The 23,713-nt window shown below is 37.1% G+C and overlaps 1 protein-coding gene across 5 annotated transcripts in view; it reads left to right on the top strand.

Moving 5' to 3' along the window:
• Positions 1-23,713, top strand: part of CTNNA3 (catenin alpha 3) — a 1,922,060-nt gene that overhangs the window by 977,940 nt on the left and 920,407 nt on the right. The window lies entirely within an intron of this gene.

The raw sequence follows: 23,713 nt of genomic DNA, 5'->3' as shown, positions 1-23,713 counted from the left end.
AAAAGCATCAATTCTTTGGGGCTCTGCTTTCTTTGTAGTCCAACTCTCACATCTATACACGACTACTGGAAAAACCATAGCTTTGACTAGACAGACCTTTGTTGACAAAGTAATGTCTCTGCTTTTTAATATGCTGTCTAGGTTGGTCATAACTTTCCTTCAATGAGTGTCTTTTAATTTCACAGCTGCAATCACCATCTGCAGTGATTTCCAAGCCCCCCAAAATAAAGTCTGTCACTGTTTCCTCTATTTTCCCATCTATTTGCCATGAAGTGATGGAATCAGATGCCATGATCTTCGTTTTCTGAACGTTGAGCTTTAAGCCAACTTTTTCACTCTCCTCTTTCACTTTCATCAAGAGGCTCTTTAGTTCTTCTCTTTCTGCCATAAGGGTGGTGTCATCTGCATATCTGAGGTTATTGATATTTCTCCCGGCAATCTTGATTTCTATATATACTAACTAAAATTCCATATTCTGTTTATCAGTGAAAATCAATAATTATAAAACCCTTTAACACTCTTGTGAACTTGTAAAAAAGATGAATACCTAAATAGGATAGCTTTTAGGAAAACTCCTGCTCATATGTGTGTGACTAGGCAACCTTTAGAAGTTTGTTTTAGAATAGTATAATTACTCCTCATAATATCTTCCATGATTTTCCGTAATATTATAGCTACTATTCTAGAATAGATTTTTTTTGATATTTCAGAAACAGATGAGAGTTGCCAGGTGGTAATTGACTTTTGACATTGATAACATTAAGGTGATTGTATATGATTTTGTGCCAGAATACAAGGCATAAAGAAAAGAACAGAAAATTTGGGTGTCTGAGCAATATGGGATTTAGTTATCAGTAAGTGATTTATTCTATATCCTTGCTACTCAAAGTATGCTTCATAGACTTGCTGTATCAGTATCACCGGGGAGCTTGTTAGTAATGCAAAATTTTAGGCTCCATGAAGAACTAAAGAATCAGAAGCTACACTTTAACAAGATCCACAGGTAATTCTTATGAACATTGAAGTTTGAGAAACAGTGCTCTGGAACACTTAAAACTTAAAATTACACTTTATATGAATTAATGATACTGGGTTACAAATTAAAAATAATGTAATATGAAGAATATTAATAGACATCATGACAATATTTATAAATTATAGTTGATTTCAGCTACCTTTTATACCCCAAGACCAAAACAAATGTAAATTACATATTTTCAGAAAAAATAATTACAAGCTAAATGTTAAAGGAGGTTATATATATATTAAAATGTCTTGGACTTCCCTTGTGGCTCAGCTGATAAAGAATCCATCTGCAATGCAGGAGACCTGGGTTTGATCCCTGGTTTGGGAAGATCCCCTGGAAAAGGGAAAGACTACCCACTCCAGTATTCTGGCCTGGAGAATTCCATGGAATGTATAGTCCATGGGGTCACAAAGAGTTGCACATGACTGAATGACTTTCACTTTCAATACATAATATAATATATACAATGTAAAATACAATTTTATAATATATATATGTTTTAGAAAATAAGATTTTAAGTCAGCATTTGGTATATCAAAGCTACATAGGCAACTGGTGAAAAAAATTAAAGAGGTCAATATCTCATCTTAATTTATAATTTGTAAACATAACATTACCAGTCTTAAAATTACCTCACAAAATAGTCCTTTAGAAGTATTGTTCTTTCATATGACATGCCACCTTCCTCGTGAAATCTTTTATATTATGCAGCTTTGCAAATTAAACTTAGTGGACAAATGTAAAATGTAGGCCTTATATTTTGAAATAAACATTGGTAAGCTATTGTATTTCACAGAGTACTGATTACTCAGGTAATGAAATATTAATTGTAATAAGGTCCACTCAGTCTCAGTATATTTTTTAATTTAGTTGTAGTAGTAACTCATTTTTTAAAAAAAATGCAGTATAGTTGCTTTACAATATTGTGTTACTACCGTATGATGCAGTGAATGAGCTGTAAAATGAGGTGAATGAGCTATATATATATATATATATATATATATGTGTGTGTGTGTGTGTGTATCCTCTCTTTCTTGAGCCTCCCCTGCCCATCCCACACCTCTAGATCACCAGAGAGCACTAAGCTATGCTATACAGCAGGTTCCCATTAGCTGATTTACACATGGTAGCATATTTATTTTTATAGAAATATTGGGTTGACATATCTATTGTTTAGTCACTGAGTCATGTCCTACTCTTTTCTGACCCCATGGACTATAGCTGGCTAGACTCCTCTGTTCATGAGATTTCCCAGACAAGATTACTGGATTGGGTTGTCATTTCCTTCTCCAAGAAATCTTCCTGACCCTAAGGTTGAACCCATATCTCCTGTGTTGCAGGCAGTTTCTTTACCACTGATCAGCTTGGTCTTCCTTTACATATATTCAGTACCAATTAATATTCTTATATTAATAAAAATACCTAATATCCGTATAAATATATGATTAATTCATTAGCTTATTCAGTAATAATAATTTCACATTGTAAGTATCAGGCATATACTAGGTACTGGAAAAAATGGTGAACAAAAGTTCAGTCCTTTGCCCTCCTAGTGTTTCCAGTCTACTTATTGGGAGAGATGGACACTAATAAATTATTAACAAAAATAATTTATAAGTTGTAACAAGCATCTCTGAGTGTTGTGAGTCTGGGAAGGCTTTCTGGCAGAAGCAGCATTGGAACTGAGATCTCAAGGATGAGTAGGAAATACCCAGGATCTAAACACAGTAAGTGGGTCTGGGAAGAGAATTTTGAGTTGAGAAAACAGCAAGGACTGAGCCCTGTGGAGAGGGAGGAAATGACATATTTAAACATCTGGAAAGCTATAATGATTGGAACATAAATGTAAAGAGGTGACCTGAGACCAAGCTGGAGAGATGGTTAGGTAGAGGTCAAATGACTTTAACATATAAAACTTTAGGATGTAGAGGTTTGGGTCCCTGTTTGATATCTTTTAAAGAGAAACCATTGATGGGTTTTAAAGTAGGGGATGTTGCCTGAAGGGAATTTCTAATTGATTTCTTTCAAAATCACACTATCTTCGAATTTGAGAATGTACTGGCTTAATAGGCTGGGAGGGTGAAAGTTATAGGTAGACCAGTTAGAGAATGGTAACAGTAGTACAGGCATTAAAGGATTATGGTAATAGTGGTAGTGAGGATAAAAGTGAGTGGATTCCAGCAGTATAAATAAAAGGCTTTGATGAGCTATTGACTGAAGGGGAGGAGCTGTAGTGTATCTGCATTTCCAGGGCAAGGCTCTTCATGGCTGGTGCTGAAGAAATCCAAGTCTGGGTGGAAAGGTCAGAAGTTTTAGACATGAAGATGTCCTTTAGTTCAAGTTTTATTAAGGAAAAAAAAAAAATATATATATATATATATGTTCATTGTATCACTATGGTATATCACAAAATATGTACGTTTTCAGTGGTTCTTTGATATTCCACTTACATCCCTCTGCCCCAGAGCTTATGTTCTGTATGGGATTGTATCCTTTTTTCATTGCCTAATGGTCCTCTATTGTGCCTCATACTACTCTTGTCAAATATATTCTTTGCTAGAGTATTGCTCTTTGTACAGGTGTTCTTTTCAGTTAATATCTGCTAATCTTATAACTTAAGGTCCGTTTCTAGAACCAAGTGTTTAGCAGTATGGGAGAAAATAACCTAGCAGTTAAAACCTCAGGAGTCAGATATACCTGTGTCCTAAGTCTGGCTGTATCACATTGTAGCTCTGTGTTCACGAGGAACAGTGCATTCCTCTGAGCCTGTTTGCTTTTGCTTTTACCAAAAGCAGACAGTGATTATTTAATAGGGTTGTTTAGAGGACTCAACATAATGTCTGTAGATCCCGTGCTTGGTACATTACAAGTAAACTATTAACATTTTACATTATTGTTGTTATATTATTGGTATTTTTTAGCCTTTGCTTCTCTTCCATGCACTCTGCAAAATATTGGTCGTGATTTTACTTGTTAATTCAAAAATAATGTTCTTGTCCCTTAGCTCGCTTTCTCTTTAACTTGAAAGTTTCTGTCTAGTACAGAGATGGAGGTGGGGATAGGGAACACTTTTTCAGGTAGAGTTGCCTCCTAATTGAGACACAGTGATTATAAAGAGTCACCAGGTATGCCTTGTAATTGCTGTGTGTCAATATCTTTTCTCCTTCACCTCTTCAGCAGCAAGTGTTGCCAAGCTAACATTCAGCATCCTGCCCCTACCAGAACACTGATGACTTAAGTATGTAGAGACTCTAATACCAGTAAGCACCAGTTACCCACATGCTGCTCCTGGCCCCTGACTGTTGCCTGCCCATGCCTGGCCATGCACCCCTGCTTATCAAAGTACTTTGAATATCACCACCTGGTATATCCACCCCATGTTCAAATTTAACTGCCTCATGCACAATGTGGCCTGTATCAGTACAGGAAATATTCTTCTTCATTATAATACCAAGAACCCACAAGAATTTTTACTCTTCCATAAGTCATTATAAAATAAGGTAAAATCTTGGTTAAGTGGATTCTATGCTTACATTGATCTAGCAGGACTAATAGTATATAAATTTTCATGAATTTAGCTGCCACTAATCTGTAAATCCGGAGAAGGCAATGGCACTCACTCCAGTGCTTTTGCTTGGAAAATCCCATGGACGGAGGAGCCTGGTGGGCTGCAATCCGTGGGGTCGCTAAGAGTCGGACACGACTGAGCGACTTCGCTTTCACTTTTCACTTTCATGCATTGGAGAAGGAAATGGCAACCCACTCCAGTGTTCTCACATGGAGAATCCCAGGGACGAGGGAGCCTGGTGGCTGCCGTCTATGGGGTCACACAGAGTCGGACACGACTGAAGTGACTTAGCATAGCATAGCAATCTGTAAATCTTGGCTTTAGTTTGTTGTCATAAGAACAAAGCGTATGGAGTAAAAATGATGTTTTATTTATAAAATGGTAGGCATTTTCTCATACACTTACAAGTAATATACTATTTATAAATTATCCCACGGAACTAAAAAGGTGCTTATTACACATGATTCTTCCCTATTTAATAAAGTGGCTAAAAAATTCCTTCAAGTCATAGCTGTTTCAATACTATGTATCTGGAGTTATCTTGGATCCTCTATCTTCTGCATCTTTAAAATTGTTGTGTAATCAAGATTTGCACTAAATTGACTGACATCTCCTTACTATCAGGTGCAGGAAAGTAATTTCATTTATATATGTATTCATACACTGAAGCCTACCGGGCTCCTCCGTCCATGGGATTTTCTAGGCAAGAGTACTGGAGTGGGTTGCCATTTCCTTCTCCAGAGGATCTTCCCGACCCAGGGCTCGAACCTGGGTCTCCCGCAGTGTAGGCAGATGCTTTACTGTCTGAGCCACAAGAGAAGCCCTGGTATTCATACACATATATATACATGTGTGTGTGTGTGTGTGTGTGTGTGTGTGAGAGAGAGAGAGAGAGAGAGAGAGAGAGAGCCAGGTAAATTATTTGAGCTCTTTCCTTTAGTGTTTGCTATGGTGGTTCTTTAAATGCAATATTCGTGTTTCTCAGTTTTGTTAACCTGTAACGTTCTTGCTGCATAGTGTTAAATCTGTATTTTATACCCATGATTTCTAGCTAGTTCATTTCATTCTGTTTCCTGAGGTTGATGGAAAGAGGAGTTAATATCCTCAGCTTTCTAACGGCAGACACTGAAAAGGATCATGCCTGTCTCTAACATGCCCAGCTTCCTAAGCCAGAGTGCAAGAAATATTACAGGCAACAGATAGTTTCATTTTCAATTTAGACACCCATTATTTGCTGTTTACAGGCCATTCCTAATTCTGCGTCCAGAATTTATGGTTTGTTCTGGCACTTATCATCACGGCAATCTCCTGCAACTCAACTGTGCTTCATCGGGAGCTTTGCGTTGCTTTATCAATCTTGCCTGACATCTGGAACTGATATACAGCACCGCGTCCAAATCACCCCAGCTCAGACAGGCTTGGTTTATGACTCCCCAGATGTCCATCTCTACCACTGGTGAGGCCAGTTTGCACAGTCTCAGTGAGGGGGAAATTTGGCCCTTGGGAAGAGGGCAGTGATCATTAAACAAAAACCTAACATTTAAGACTCTGAACCCCTCCAAACCAAAATAGAAGATGTCATTTATTAAGTTAAAAATACTGAGTTTTGTTCAGGGCTAAATAATGAAGCAAAGGTGTTACTTAGTTTTGCTTTGCAAACTTGAAATAAGTAGTGATGTAAACATCTCCTGAAGAGACCGTAAAATGGCAGTAACTGCTTCGGATTCATAAGCACGTTTGAAATGGTTATTTTATAGTCTTGTTTTTGAATATACTGTATTTAGTTTTGCCTTTAAAATATATGGGTGTTTCCTAGGCTCTGTTTGATAGCATTAATTAAAGCTTACTGAAAGACCTTGAAATCTCTTGTGCCTTAATTGTCTGCAGAAGAATCACTCACTTAAGGACGGCTCACTCGGTTGCATTTTTGAAAGGAGACCGGAGGACAAGTATCTCTTACACATGCCATAGGTCAAATGCTATTTCATTTCATTTTAAATCTTGCTGATTAGACTGAGAATATCTTTTGCCACCAATACCTACCTACTTTTGTGCTGTTGCTGTGGCTTTTCACTTTCCCTTCACCCCTTTTAGGAGAAACAGCTGACAAAACAAGACGAGGGAGTGGACCTGGTCATAGAAGGGCTTCCTATTCCTTCTTCCCTAAACTGAGGGCTCTTCAGCACTTCCCTGAGAATTCAGCTTCTGCTAGGGAGGGGCGAGAAGGCAGGGAGATGGAGCAAAACTCACTGGAGACAGGGCTGTGCGTGTCTTCCTCACCTTGTGTGTGAAGAAGCTGCCTGATAGGAGCTGTGTCTTCAGGAGAGGGACACAGTCAGCTTATAGCATCCCCTCAGAATAGCAACCAGAAAATAAATACCCCAACCTTATTCTCCTCCCACCTTTCTGTTACTCCTATTGGCCAAACTCACCTGACATCAGGGAACAAAGGAGCGTCTTTGTGTAATCTGAACTGTGAGTTTAGACAGTGTGATGAAATAGGGTAGTGAGTGGGTCAGGAGGGGCAAATGGAAAAAAAAAAAAAAAAGAATCTGGCACCAGTGATTTCATGAGTCCCTTGAAAGTTCCCATTTCACCTTCAATTCATTTGATGTGAATGACTCTTCTCCTTCAGCTGACTGCTTATTCTCAAATCTAGCAGTTTATATAACTCCTCTCAACTTAGCTCTATTTACCAGTGGAGGAAATGATCTTAAACAAAAACCAAGATGACCCCAGACCTTTTTTCCTTTGTAAGACACTTATATCTGGACCACAGACAATGTTCAAATATTAGAATTCAGTCATCTCTTCTGTCAATCATCAGGAAACAGCCAGCCGCCTCTTAGCAGGTAGATTTTTCAAGAGAGAGTTTATGCTTGCCCATTGAATCTCAGCTGCCAGAGACTCATATCATGCTTTCTAAACAGTCCTTTTCGACTTGTGTGAGTGAGGATAATAGGGGGAGCTTGGGAATCTAGACTAGCTTTGTCCATATAAATTCTCTCCTAAAAATATTCTGCAGTCTCTACACATCTCAACTTTTATATCTTCATTATATATCTGAGACTGTTTCTTTTTAAAATAATTATCTTGGTTTGGCATATCAGTATGAAATGCCTTCTTTATATTTTAAACGTAATATAAAGGAATAGAAAAATTTCATATACTGCGTAAGGTCTGGGAATGGGCGCATGGGAAAGAGAGTATTTTCAAGCAAGACATATTCAGTTCAGTTCAGTCACTCAGTTGTGTCTGACTCTTTGCAACCCCATGAATTGCAGCACGCCAGGCCTCCCTGTCCATCACCAACTCCCGGAGATCACTCAAACTCACGTCCATCGAGTTGGTGATGCCCTTTCTCCTCCTGCCCCCAATCCCTCCCAGCATCAGAGTCTTTTCCAATGAGTCAACTCTTCGCATAAGTTGGCCAAAGTACTGGAGTTTCAGCTTTAGCATCATTCCTTCCAAAGAACACCCAGGACTTATATCCTTTCAAATTACTCCACATAGCTCAGTACTTATTCTGATGGCACATAAATTAGATCTTGTTTATGAGACTTTTTCCTGTTAAAGATTTATGCACAAATCAAGTTTCACAGGTAATATTTTCAATAGATTAAGTGGATTTGCTATGAAAGAGAAATGCTTATTATCTTTTATTTATAAGAAAAAATTAATTGTAAGGAAAATTATTACCTGCCAAAATTAATTTTGAAGAAAAACAATTTTATATGCCAAGTTTCTTCAAAGCGGAACCTTTCTTTAACTTTCCTCCATGCTTCAGAGTCAGAAACTCTTTGAATTATGAACCCTGAAAGTACTAGTTGAAGACAAAAATGATAGAAATTATTTTAATCCATAAAAAATAAATCTAATTCTTAAACAGTGTTAAAAATAAATATCTGCAAGACACAGATTGTAATTGATGGTGAAAGTTAAAACAATAATCAATATGGTAGAAATCTAGATGATCTGGATTTTTGCATGTATGTGCAATGGAAAAACTTAGACTATAATTCAAACTTTGTAAAGCTTACAGTTGGCCAAAGTTTGACATATTGAGCATAATTAAACTATAAAAGCCTGACCTAGGAAACAAAAGAAGTGGAAATTAGACTTAAGAAACTGGAGCAATGACATGATAAAATTTTAATGAGATCAGTATGGTTCGAATACTCTACCTCCTAAAGCATTGTAGAAATAGAAAAATTGCTAGAGAACAGGATTCTATTCAAAAGATGGAAAATAATTTATTTGATCTGTGTGTGTAATGACTTATCACTTCTTATTATACTCTGGTATTGTTCTTCAATATCATAAAAAAGTCCTTGCCATAAGAACTCAAAGTATAATTGATAATACAAAATACTACTTCTACTTTCTTAGAGCCACTCTTATTTTAACATCATGCTTGTTTTCTTTATGGATAACAGCTGCTAAAGCTGGGTCAGGCATCACAGAGTCAAAAGGATTTCTAGAATAAGTCAGATGTCTTGCTGAAATTTGCCATCATTCTCTGACAATGACTCAATAAAGGGATTTTGGAAACTGAAATCTCAATAAAGAAAATAATACATATTTTAACCATTAACTGAAATTAGAAGATTTGTAAACTTTGGCCTAGATATCTATGTTTTGTCTATATCAACTGAAGATTCTATTGGGTTGGCCAAAAGAATCTTTGGCTTGGGCTTTTCTGTAATTTGAAAAAAAATTCTGTAGTTTGAAAAAAAAGAAAAACTTGAACAAACTTTTTGGCCAACCCAATATTATTTTCAAGGGGTCCATGTCCCGTGTAACAAGATCTTTACAATCCTCTTAATGAAAATAGGAAAAATTTCCTCAGATCTCTGTCATGTTTCATATGTTAATTCATTCATCAATTCAATGAATTTTTTTATCATTCAAATCAGTAAATACTGAGTATCTATTATGGCCAAGCACTAGAAGCACTAGAAATATAGCCATAAATAAAACAGTTTACGGTCTCTACCCTCAGTGATCTAATAGTTATTTTTATTGCCAATAATAAATATACTTTATTAAATGTAAGTTATAAAACAGTTACTATCCTACATGTTTTATGTATATCATCTCATTTAATCCTCAACAATCTCTAAAGCATGTATTGTCATCCTTATTCTATAGATGATGATATTAAATCTTAGCTTAGTTATGTGGTCATAGCTATGACATTACATAGGTATGTGGTCACTTTGTTTGTATCTTGGAACTAAGATTTAAATGATGTCTGACTCTTTAACATTTGCAAACCAATCAATGTGATACACCACATTAACAAATTGAAAGATAAAAACCATATGATTATCTCAATAGATGTAGAGAAAGTCTTTGAAAAATTCACCATCCATTTATGATAAAAACCCTCCAGAAAGCAGGCATAGAAGGAACATACTTCAATGTAATAAAAGCCATATATGATAAATCCACAGCAAATATTGTCCTCAATGGCGAAAAATTGAAAGCATTTCCCCTAAAGTCAGGAATAAGACAAGGGTGCCCACTCTCACCACTACTATTCAACATAGTTTTGGAAGTTTTAGCTACAGCAGTCAAAGAAGAAAAAGAAATAAAAGGAATCCAGATTGGAAAAGAAGTAAAACTCTCACTGTTTGCAGATGACATGATCCTCTACATAGAAAACCCTAAAGACTCCACCAGAAAATTACTAGAGCTAATCAATGAATACAGTAAATTTGCAGGATAAAAAATTAACATACAGAAATCCCTTGCATTTCTATACACTAACAATGAGAAAACAGAAAGAGAAATTAAGGAAACAATTCCATTCACCACTTCAATGAAAAGAATAAAATACTTGGGAATAAATATACCTAAAGAAACAAAAGACCTATATATAGAAAACTATAAAACACTGATGAAAGAAATCAAAGATGACACAATAGATGGAGAAATAGACTATGTTCATGGATTGGAAGAATCAATATAGTGAAAATGAATATAATACCCAAAGCAATCTATAGATTCAATGCAATCCCTATCAAGCTACCAATGGTATTTTTCACAGAGCTAGAACAAATAATTTCACAATTGTATGGAAATACAAAAAACCTGGAATAGCCAAAGCAATCTTGAGAAAGAAGAATGGAACTGGAGGAATCAACCTGCCTGACTTCAGGCTCTACTACAAAGCCACAGTCATGAAGACAGTATGATACTGGCCCAAAGACAGAAATATAGATCAGTGGAACAAAATAGAAAGCCCAGAGATGAATCCACGCACCTATGGACACCTTATCTTTGACAAAGGAGGCAAGAGTATACAATGGAGAACAGATAAACTCTTTAACAAGTGGTGCTGGGAAAACTGGTCAACCACTTGTAAAAGAATGAAACTAGAACACTTTCTAACACCATACACAAAAATAAACTCAAAATGGATTAAAGATCTAAACATAAGACCAGAAACTATAAAATTCCTAGAGGGAAACATAGGCAAAACACTCTCTGACATAAATCACAGCAGGATCCTCTATGACCCACCTCCCAGAATATTGGAAATAAAAGCAAAAATAAACAAATGGGACTGAATTAAACTTAAAGCTTTTGCACAACGAAGGAAACTATAAGCAAGGTGAAAAGACAGCCTTCAGAATGGGAGAAAATAATAGCAAACAAAGCAACTGACAAAGATTTAATCTCAAAAGTATACAAGCAACTCCTACAGCTCAATTCCAGAAAAATAAATGACCCAATCAAAAAGTGGGCCAAAGAACTAAACAGACATTTCTCCAAAGAAAACATACAGATGACTAACAAACACATGAAAAGGTACTCAACATCACTCATTATCAGAGAAATGCAAATCAAAACTGCAATGAGGTACCATCTCATGCCAGTCAGAATGGCTGCTATCAACAAGTCTACAAAAAATAAATGCTGGAGAGGGTGTGGAGAAAAGGGAACCCTCTTACACTGTTGGTGGGAATGCAATCCCACTGCTGCGTATACACACCAGGGAAACCAGAATTGAAAGGGATGCATGTACCCCAATGTTCATCACAGCACTGTTTACAATAGCCAGGACATGAAAGCAACCTAAATGTCATTGACAGACCAATGGATAAGCAAGTTGTGGTACACATACACAATGGAATATTCAGTTCAGTTCAGTTGCTCAGTCGTGTCTGACTCTTCGTGACTCCATGAATCGCAGCATGCCAGGCCTCCCTGTCCCTCACCAACCCCCGGAGTTCACTCAGACTCACGTCCATCGAGTCAGTGATGCCATCCAGCCATCTCATCCTCTGTTGTCTCCTTCTCCTCCTGTCCCCAATCCCTCCCAGCATCAGAGTCTTTTCCATTGAGTCAACTCTTCGCATGAGGTGGCCAAAGTACTGGAGTTTCAGCTTTAGCATCATTCCTTCCAAAGAAATCCTAGGGCTGATCTCCTTCAGAATGGACTGGTTGGATCTCCTTGCAGTCCAAGGGACTCTCAAGAGTCTTCTCCAACACCACAGTTCAAAGGCATCAATTCTTCGGTGCTAAGCTTTCTTCACAGTCCAACTCTCACATCCATACATGACCACTGGAAAAACCATAGCCTTGACTAGACGGACCTTTGTTGGCAAAGTAATGTCTCTGCTTTTCAATATGCTATCTAGGTTAGTCATAACTTTTATTCCAAGGAGTAAGTGTCTTTTAATTTCATGGTTGCAGTCACCATCTGACTAATGGTGAGTAATGGAATATTACTCAGCTATTAAAAAGAGGGCATTTGAATCAGTTCTAATGAGATGGATGAAATTGGGGCCTATTATACAGAGTGACGTAAGTCAGAAAGAAAAACACCAATACAGTTTATTAATACATATATATGTAAGTTAGAAAGATAGTAACAATGATCCTTTATGTGAGACAGCAAAAGAAGCACAGATGTAAAGAATAGACTTTGAACCCTATGGGAGAAGGTGAGTGTGGAATGATTTGAGAGAATAGCATTGAAACATGTATATTTTTCATATGTGAAATAGATTGCCAGTCCAGGTTCGATGCATGAGACAGGGTACTCAGGGCTGGTGCACTGGGATGACTCAGAGGGATGGGGTGGGGAGGGAGGTCAGAGGGGGATTCAGGATGTACACCCATGGCTGATTCATGTTAATGTATAAAAAACCACTACAATATTGTAAAGTAATTAGCCTCCAATTAAAATAAATACATTAATTAAAAAAATAAACATAAGGACTCTTACCCATATGTAAATAAGGTCAGAGTATTGAATATATCTATTACCATTATTTATTGCATTCATCCAACCATTGCAGGAATAAATACACTCAAACTAAAAATAATCACCTACACAACCTGTTCCTTTTAGGCGTTGCCTCAGGAATTATGCAAGATTCTATACCATTGAAGGAGGAAACAGACAGAACAGGCTCTATCTTGAAAGCAGGACTCCATCTCGGGCTGGACTGTGGACTTTGAACTATATGCCCAGTTTCTATGGAAAAGATATACCAACTGGAAAAACAGACCCCTGATGGAAGAGCCCCAGGGCTCATTCCTAGACTCTCCGTTGCCTAAAAGAATACCCTAACTATCTCTGTAACCGAATAGAATCATAAATCCTATTATGCTTATTGGGGTATGACCACAGGCCTATTGATAATTGTCCACTGTTAACTACCGAGGCTTAAGGCATATGGATCACAGGTTAACTTTGATTGCATCTTTCTTTTCCTTTGTTCAGACTAGTTTCAGGGAATTTGGGGAGGTGGGTTTGGGCACGTACACTTAGGGTAAATATAAGATTTTCACAAAAACTGGTTGGAATCCTTGGCTAGGAGGACACTCTGCCTTGGGCCCACCGGTGTAATAAACTGCACTCCACTTAAAAAAAAAAATAAAGAATATCTGATTCCACCATTTTACCAACTTTTAATAGTGGCTTTACATAAATGGTGTTTTAAATGTAATGGAATTGATATAAAATGTCCTGAACAAGCTGAGAAAATAAGTTGAATTTCAAAGGCAAAGAATTTGTTTTAATCTATTTGTCAATAGCACAGTTAACTAATTTAGTTGATTTTGATTGTGAGATTAGGCGCATTTCTTATTTCATTGGTTTAAACCAGTCATTCCCAAAGCTCTATATTTATTTAAACAGAAACAAGACACACGCATGTGCATGCACAAACACACACAGACACACAACCTCTGAGACTGACAGAAGGTTTTCTATTATTTTGCTATGTCAAATAAAAATGTTATGTTAGCATTAAATAAAGCCATTTTTAAAATAAGTGACAAAATCGTAAACATGAAAGATGGAAATACTCTCGGTATAGACAGTTCTTATGGTTAAATACCTTGATTATCTCTATTTTGTATTTTCACTGCATGAGCCTGAGACACACATTAGGGCCCATTACTGAGCACAATATCCTAGGATTCCACTCTGAACTTAAGTAAAACTTTCAATTTTGAACATACTCCTTTTATTTAATAGTAATCACAGCATGATTTATAGGAATAGTCACTGGCCTAGGAGCTGGCAAGATCTGAAATCCATTAAAGCAGCAAGTTTAGGTTAATGCTGAATCACTGAAATTAATAAACTCCACCTTTTCAATTTCTTCTTATTTAGAACAGTGTCAGTTCAAGAGTTTGCTGGGCTTGAGTGGATGACAAGAAACTCTAGCAGCAAAAGAGGAAAAATGGGAGGCAGGGACTGAGACAAATTATCATAAAATGCTTGAAGGGAGAATGGTGAGTGAAAGGCTGAGTGATTTTAGAAAATAAAAATGTCAGGTTACTCTTGACTCTTCCAGTCACTTTCAAAGTTACCTGTTGGTCACTGGATTGGATCTTTGCATCCGCACTGGCACATGCGTGTGACTGATTTTCCATGGCAGCATCATTAAAGGAGAAGGCCACAGTTTATATCTGTCTCTGAGGTTCAATGGAGGTGAGAAACATCACCAGTAAATAATTTGCATGCTATTGTCGTGCAAATGCACAAATATTTCTTTCATGCTTGGGGCATATCTGTTGAATTCATGGGATCTGACATAGGCATCTCTGGTCTGAGAACACACGCATCAGGCTACGGTGTCCCATTCTTATTGCTTGATTTACTTGAGTAAATTTCAACAGAAACTCCAGCACCACCTGTTCCAAGAGCTGGGAGGGACTCTAGAGGTCATTTAGTGCAATGGCCTCCTTTCACAGATTCAAAGAATAAGGACAAGAGAGGTGATTCAACTTAGTTAAGGTCACCCAGACTGCTTATATCAAAACTCTCATTTTCTGATCCTTGTATTAGTTTCATCCCCATACCAAATTTATGTTGTACCTTCTTGTAAGGAATAATGATAATGGTCTTTGAATAAAAACACTGAATAAAATATTTGACAGCTAACAGGATGATTATTAGTTTTTTAAGAATAATAATTTTTATCAATAATTTAATTATTTACTATTTATTTTATATTTAATTATTTACTATTAATAAAAGTGTGGTTAACTGTTTTTCCATCTGTTTCACACACAGACATTAACTGAGTGCCTAACACTGAAGTTGGTACTAAAATTTCAGACTTGGCAGTTTAAAAGTTGAGTTAGAGCGTAAATAAAAGATGACAAAGAGTTTCACAGATCCTAATAGAAATACAGATGAGAGGGGTTTTGATTTTTATGTCTTTTTTTTAATTGCATGGTTTTGATTGAGGACAATCAGAAGAGATGATTGAGGTGCTTGGACTGAGTTTGAGTTATGAATTAAGAATTTTCCTGTTGAATGAGAACTGACGAGGGTATTCCAAGTGTTTGGAAAGCATAGGGAAATGCAAGTGTTTTAACAATGATGACACTCTTGATAAATACAGTAATAACTGCTAACATGCCTTGAGCCCTTACTACTTGCCATAACTTGTACAACCTTCATCTCTTTATTCCTTACGATAACCCTATGATATAATTGCTATATTATCTTAATTTATCTATGAAAAAATATTCTATATTATCTTTAATTGGTAAGAAAACTAAAACTTTGAGAGATTAATTTGTCCAAGGACACAAAGCCATCAAGAGATGGAGCACAGATTCAAACAATTATAACCGACTCTATAAACTTCTACACTACTCCTCTAATTATTTTTAAGGTATAAATTTATATAAAATATTAATTTGGGTTTAAGTTACTGCTCATTCAAATGTGGTAGAGAAAGTCTGAGGTTAGACTCAGGTCAATTTGATCCTAACATGCACTATGTTTCCTCCTGGTGGTGTAAGTATTTAAACTTACTGAGTGTCAGTATCTTCATGTGCAAATGTGTGAAGAATGACTGTGAACGGCATCTGAGAAGATGCGTGTAAAATCCTTAGCTGTGGCAGATATTTGACATAGTTGGTTCCCCCTCACTGCCTCCCTGTTCCACCCCAGCAGGCAGCTACCTGGGGTGGCATCCTACTTTCCCAAACACTATGAAAGTTCAAGACACTTACAATCTTCAGACTGTTTCCCTTGATAGCTAAGTCATTCTGTTCTTATAAAGTTATTTTTAAAAACCTCATTTCAAGTCTGAGAGTTAATTTTTTGTTTGTTCTAATGTCATTTTCATAGCACAAACCTTGCTTCAGAAGGATTTTTTAGGATACCATTTTAGGATGTTTTTCTGCCATGCCATTCAGTACACTGGCAATCTAGAAGATAATTCAGGTTTTATGTTTATTTATTTGTATGTCTTTCATGCCCCCAAAATGTGAACTAGAATCTGTGCCTCTGCTATGTGTTAAGCATAAAATATTGTAAGGCTATTTCTGTAGAGAGGAACTAATTTAAAGGCATCAAAATTCATCTTTACCATGAAATAAAGATTTCCCATTTAAAGGGAAATGTGTCATTTTAAAAGGTTGAATAAAATGGCATACATTTAAAAGCAAATAGAAAATATAACAAAATAATAACAACAAATTTTTCTTGGTTTTTAAACTCTGTATAGGTTTTCTGTCTGCACAAATAAAATTTTCTTTTGACTATGAGTTAGATAACTTTTCATTTGCATTTAACCTCATCCCTTAATATTTGAGACTTCCTAGTATTTGTGAGGTCAGCATCATGGTCTTCCTATTTCAAATGTCTTCTTTTATTTGTACCACTACAGATTTATACTGTGCAAACATTTTCCAACACATTTTAAACAACTGTCTATGCAAGAAATTGTACAAAACAGTAGCATATTCTTTAATTTTTAAAGATAACATGGCCCTTTTATGGAATTTTAAAGTTGGAATATGGGAACAATTTGGGGCAAATCTTCATTTGATGGGTGTGGAAATTATGGTCTAGAAATATTATGGGATTTGCCAAGGATCAGTCCATCTTTCCTCTATTTATTCAAAAACTAACCTCTGAGATCTTACTATGTGCAACCACTGTGCTAGGTAATATGAGGGACAATTACATGTACAGAGTTTCTCTCCCTCAAGGACTGTACAGTCTAGTGAGAAATACTGTTTCCTTTTCTTTACTCTCCAGCATCTGCCTGCATCATCCTGCCCAAGTTACTCATTCAGAGTCCGCAAGGCTATTTTCTTCTTCCTGACTGGCACTGAAAACTCAGCCTTTGAGCACTGGTGCTGAACTGAATCTTGGAAGCAGAGTTTTGAGTAACATAGAAAAGAATATCTGTATTGCTTTGCCAGGCAGAGGGGAACACAAGAGGATCATGCCTCTCAAAATTGTGTCCCAACCTTGAAGGATTTGGTGAAGTGTTAAAATGGCAACCCACTCCAGTATTCTTGCCTGGAGAATCCCATGGATGGAGGAGCCTGGTAGGTTACAGTCCACAGGGTCTCAAAGAGTCGGACACAACTGAACAACTTCACTTTCTTTCTTTTCTTTCTTTTATAGCAATGGTTCAAGGGTAGAGTTGCTGATGAGGGTCAGTGTGTGGGCAGGGCCTGCACTCTAACGTGGCGTCAGGCGGTCTCCTGATGAGTTTCTCAAGCTTATCAAACTGTGACATTCTCTTGGAACATCTTTCCTTTGGTGGGGGTTTTAGTTCTGCAGACCTGAAAGATACTATTATGTTTATCCCTTGAGGAGGAACCAGGACCCTGCCCCAGGACTGCACTATTGTTTCTTGTGGGAAAGATGAGAGATCTCTTCAAGAAAATTAGAGATACAAAGGGAACATTTCATGCAAAGATGGGCACAATAAAGGACAGAAATGGTATGGACCTAACAGAAGCAGAAGATATTAAGAAGAGGTGGCAAGAATACACAGAAGAACTTTAGAAAAAAGATCTTCATGACCTAGATAATCATGAATGATGGTGTGATCACTCACCTAGAGCCAGACATCCTGGAATGTGGAGTCAAGTGGGCCTTAGGAAGCATCACTATGAACAAAGCTAGTGGAAGTGATGGAATTCCAGTTGAACTATTTCAAATCCTAAAAGATGATGCTATGAAAGTGCTGCACTCAGTATGCCAGCACATTTGGAAAACTCAGCAGTGGCCAAGGGCTGGAAAAGGTCAGCTTCATTTCAATCTCAAAGAAAGGCAATGCCAAAGAATGTTCAAACTACTGCACAATTGCATTCGTCTCACAGGCTAACAAGTAATGCTCAAAATTCTTCAAGCCAGGCTTCAACAGTACCTGAACTGTGAACTTCCAGGTGTTCAAGCTGGATTTAGAAAAGGCAGAGGAGCCATAGATAAAATTGCCAATATATGTTGGATCATATAAAAAGCAACAGAACTTAAGAAAAGCATCTACTTCTGCTTCATTGATTATGCCAAAGCTTCTGACTGTAGATGACAACAAACTGGAATATTCTTCAAGAAATGGGAATACCAGACCACCTGACCTGCCTCCTGAGAAATCTGTATGCAGGTCAAGAAGCAACAGTTAGAACCAAACATGGAAAAGCAGACTGTTTCCAAATTGGAAAAGAGTACGTCAAGGCTGTATATTGTCACCCTGCGTATTTAACTTATATACAGAGTACATCATGTGAAATGCAAGCCTGGATGAAAGCACAAGCTGAAATCAAGATTTCTGGGAGAAATATCAATAACTTCAGATATGCAGATGACACCACCCTTATGGCAGAAAGTGAAGAGGAACTAAACAGCCCCTTGATGAAAGTGAAAGAGGAAAGTGAAAAAGCTGGCTAAAAACTCAACATTCACAAAACTAAGATCATGGCATCTGGTCCATTACTTCCTGGCAAATAGATGGGGAAACAATGGAAACAGTGACAGCCTTTATTTTCTTGGGCTCCAAAATCACTGCAGATGGTGACTGTAGCCATGAAATTAAAAGACTCTTGCTCCTTGGAAGAAAAGCTATGACAAACCTAGATAGCATATTAAAAAGCAGAGACATTATTTTGATGACAAAGGGCCATCTAGTCAAAGCTATGGTTTTTCCAGTAGTCGTGTATGAATGTGAGAATTGGACTATAAAGAAAGCTGATCACTGAATTATTGATGCTTTTGAACTGTGGTGTTGGAGAAGACTCTTGAGAGTCCCTTGGACTGCAAGGAGATCCAACGAGTCCATCCTAAAGGAAATCAACCCTGAATATTCATTGGAAGGACTGATGCTGAAGCTGAAACTCTAATACTTCGGCCACCTGATGAGAAGAACCAACTCATTGGAAAAGACCCTGCTGCTGGGAAGATTGAAGGTGGGACGACAGAGGATGAGATGGTTGGATTGCATCACCGACTCGATGAACATGAGTTTGAGCAAGGTCTGGGAGATGGTGATGGACAGGGAAGCCTGGCATTCTACAATCCATGGGGTCAAAAGAGTCGGACTATGCTGAGTGATTGAACTGAACTGACTGTTTCTTGTCTGCTCCTCCCTTGTCTATGTATCTCCTCCCTTCCTTGATTAGCATCTGTTTGAATCTGCTGTTTGGAACTCATGGAAGTGTAAGTCTGTTTCCTACAAATGAGAAATGGAGGACATAGAAGGCTTCCATGCCCAGTACCCACAGGGTTGTGCTCAGTTTCATGACAGCCGCTGCTTTAATTTTCACCCTTTTCTTCTCTTCTGTGGACTGTTGCAGCAATTATCTAATTATTTGGTGTGTCTCTATTCTTAATCTCCTCAAATATCAGTACATTCTTCAAATTCCAGCCAGACTGGTATATTTGAAATAAAGTTCTATCTGTAACTCACCTGCTCTTAGTTCCCAAGCTGTGATTGTGTATTGTCTAGAAAATAAAAGATTCATTAATGTATCTTATTGATGTTCGATGAGTAAATATGGGAGTAGATCCTGTGGGACTTTGAACACTGTGATCAAAAGTTTGTTCTTAATTCCATGAGAAATGGGAGTAGAGGGAAGATTTTTGGAACAAAGAAGAGGACAGAATTAGATCTCTAGTTTCTTTGCTATACACCTTGAGAGTTGGGTTTGTTTGCTTGTTTATTTCTTGCTCATTATTTTATTCTCAAATAAAAGGTGATTGTGAAAAAGTAGGAACTCATTATACACTTGAAAAAACAAAAGTATATTTTGGAACACTGCTGTTGAATACAGTTTTCTGAGATAAAAGATAGGTATCGGTGCTGTACAGTACAGAAGCCACTAAACACATGTGGCTATTGTTCATTTTAAATAGAGGAATCGAATTTTTAATACTATTTAATTTGAATAGCCACATATGACTGTTAGCTATCATATTGAACAATCCAGTGTTAAAAGGTCTCCCTAGCCAGAGTCCCAAACAGGATACAGATGAAATACTCAAACTCAGATAATTCAAGGAGAGTTTATTTACGTAGCAATGTTTTCCAAATATGTAGGTAGCTTTAGGAAACTATATGAGAGAGTGTAATTGACTGCGGTAGTTGTATGGGAGCAATGCTTAAGCAGAATTCACGGGAAGACTCATAGTTAAGATTTATAAGCCTAGATCATATTGGGACAGGTTTCCCTTTTCTCTTTCCTGTGTTTCCATTCCCCTCCCCTACCTTTCTTCTCTTGCACCCCAACTTTATATTGGGTCCTTGTTCTGTTTATCCAGATTCATTTTGCTCAGTCAAAATATTCATAATATTATGAATATTCATATTATAGCATTCACAAAGTTATAATATTCATAATAAAACTATTATATTCAGTAATAAAATAATGGAGTTTCATTGAATGAAGTCTGTACTCAAAACTGTTCTTTTTGAGGTAGTCTTTCCTGGCAGTGCATTTACTAATGAAGAACATGATTGCTTTCCCTCTACAGTGCTGATCTGTGCTGTGTTTTCTGAGTTTTTCTCCTTGCCTTTTACTGTAAGTGGTACATTTTTCCATTAGTAGGACTGTGCTGACCCTAAATGTTCCCTTAAAGCTTCCTTTGAGGGGCATCTTCTCTTCTGAGCATTGGGAATATAGGCAGGCTCTTGACTGTTAGCTGTGATTATGTTTTAATATCCTGCCCTTTCGGTCCCTTACCTCAGCACACACAATTCACCTTCAGTCCCAGCTCATTGCTTGATGATTTGTTGAGGCTTTGAAAACAGGAGGAATGAGGGCTTTTAAGTAGGATGGGGCTATTTCTTCTTGCTTTATTTATTTTTATGCCATGCAAAAGGATTAAAGAGGCATAAAATAGCTTGACTGAGCCAAATAAATCTGTATAAACAGAGCAAGGACCCAATAAAAAGCTGGGGGTGAAAGAGAAGAAATGTGGAGGAGGGGGATGGAAACACAGGGATGAGAGAAAGGAAAGCTTTATATTTCTTGAAATTGTAGTGACTGTTTTTTATTATCTGGAGAACAAAATGTCTTTGACCCAATTAAACCTTTTAAACTAAGGTGAAACTCTGAGGAGAAATTGGGAAATCATCTTTATAGTCCTTATTTAATCTCCTTATGCTGTCACCCACTGTCATCCTTTATGAAAGTTTTCTATGTCGTTGCTGTTAACTCTGAGAAATCTGACATCTTTTAGTTGTTCTGATGAATCATATCACAGAAACTAGTGAGCTTTTATGACCAACACCACAGAAATCTTTCGTGTTATTCCAGATGCCTGTGTGTGTTGGGGGTGGGAGGTGTCTCTTGGTCTGTCCTATTCCTTCCTCTGATTGAGAGTCTCTGCTTTTGTGACATGGAAAGAGATAATCAAGAGCTAGCATTGCATTAAACTAGAGGATAAGGGATAGATTCTTTAGGTAAAATTGAAACTGTCTTATAGCTTACTGTACTGGTGGCAATCCAAGTAATTGCCACCGTGGCCTTATTGCTCTGACATTTAGAATTTTATTTATCTCTCCTACTTCTCCCTTCTTCCTTTCCCCACTTCATTCATTGGAGACAGTCTCCATCATGCACACACTGCATACTCACTCTCAAAAATAAAATGTGGTAAAGGACTTAGTAACCCATCCTCTGTGTTTCCCCCATGAAGTATCTGGAGATGTGTGGGGTCAATTGTTGGCTATCATAGTGCTTGAGCATTGTTACTGGAATTTAGTAGACTGGTCTGTGGATGCCCCATAACTTTCTGTGTACTGAAGGGGCTTAAATGATGGTGCTTTTGAATCATAAATATCAATAATGTTACTGCTAAGCAAAACCAAATCTACTTGAGGTTTACATGGGTACCAGAAACCTTGGTTAACAGAGGATTTTAGTTGTGCCTTGATGAGCAGATGCTAAAATCTCTTATAGTAGGTTCTTAAAAAAACTATGTTGTGTTTTGAATCAAGTTGTTTATTTATAAATTAGCCAATACTATTTAATAAATTCTATACAAGTTACTTTTAGGAATTAAAAAAAAAAGATACACTTGCCAACATCAAGATTCTAACATTATTGTAAAGGTTATTGACCTATACAGAAACAAAATGAGCATTTTGGGAAGTTTTTAAAATGCTATCAGAACATTTTATCAGAACAAGGAGAGGTGAGGGCTTACTTTTGAGCACAGGTGTTGGGGGGTAACTCTGAGTGGAAACCATTATGAAACAGGTAGGATTTTAATAGAAAATGATTTGGGGAGACACTTGCTGCAATCAAAGATATATGTAAGAACTTGGGAGAAGAGAGAGAAATGTATAGAAATATTGTTTCTGTAAAAAATAGGACTTAAAACGATGTGGCAGAAGATTGGACTAAAAACACAGATATGGGTAGAGTATAGATGGTCTTGAACTTCTTATAAAGGAGTCTTTCCACTTGGAAATATGGATTCATATATGAGTTCAGTCACTGGGAGCAGTGTATGGCACGTTGCCTAATGTTCTGTGCTTCCTCTCAATGCCCTTTAGTACCATCCATGATGTAAACTCCTTCAGTTATCAGCTGCTTAAACTTGCTTTCCAGCTTTTCAAGGTCTCCTGTCAAGAGCTCTTTCAGTTTGTAATTTTAAATAGTAGCAATATTCCTAGAGGTGAATCACATAATGATTTTTTCAATCTCTTTTATATAAGATATCACTAGAAAAGTATGATTAGATTCAATTCAGTTGTCTCCCACAAAAGTAATATGTAGAAAATACCAACCAAGGTGACTCTCTATGTGCTTAATAGCCTAAAGATTTAGGTTAAGGATATAATAGAACTGTTCCGCTTAAAGGAGAAGAAGGTGTTGCACAAATTATCCCAAAGAGCCAAAAACAGCGTCCAGTTTTCACTTGAAACACTTTGTTCTTGGAATATTGTCAGCTAAATTTGTGGTCAACTTTTGCAAATTGTATGAATTTGCACTGCATATTTTATTTAGTGTTTAGCAAAACTCCAATATGGCTCTGCATAACTTACACAATACACCACGAAAATGACTTCAGAAACTCCCACAGAAGTTGACAAATTGGGCATCTAATGCTTTTAAGCTAATTGCATGCTTTGCAGTTAAAGAGCCGACTTGTTAAGAATGAAGATCATGGTTTCTTGGAGATAATGCTCTGCCTACTGCCACACTGAATGCAGCCCAAGCCTATATCAAAAATATTACAGAAGCTTAAAGAAGAAAATAATGTGAACTTTAATCACCATTCAAACTTACTCTTAAGTGAAGTACTCATGAATCATAGCAGTATCATAGCAGTTTTGAGACCTATTCTTGAATGTTCAAGCTGTTATTTTCAGGAAATTTAGAAAGCA

This window comes from Bos javanicus, chromosome 28, assembly GCF_032452875.1.
Source record: "Bos javanicus breed banteng chromosome 28, ARS-OSU_banteng_1.0, whole genome shotgun sequence".
NCBI classification, from domain to species: Eukaryota; Metazoa; Chordata; class Mammalia; order Artiodactyla; family Bovidae; genus Bos; species Bos javanicus.
Note: the sequence above shows the minus strand (reverse complement) of the source record. Positions and strands in the feature narration are given on the sequence as shown.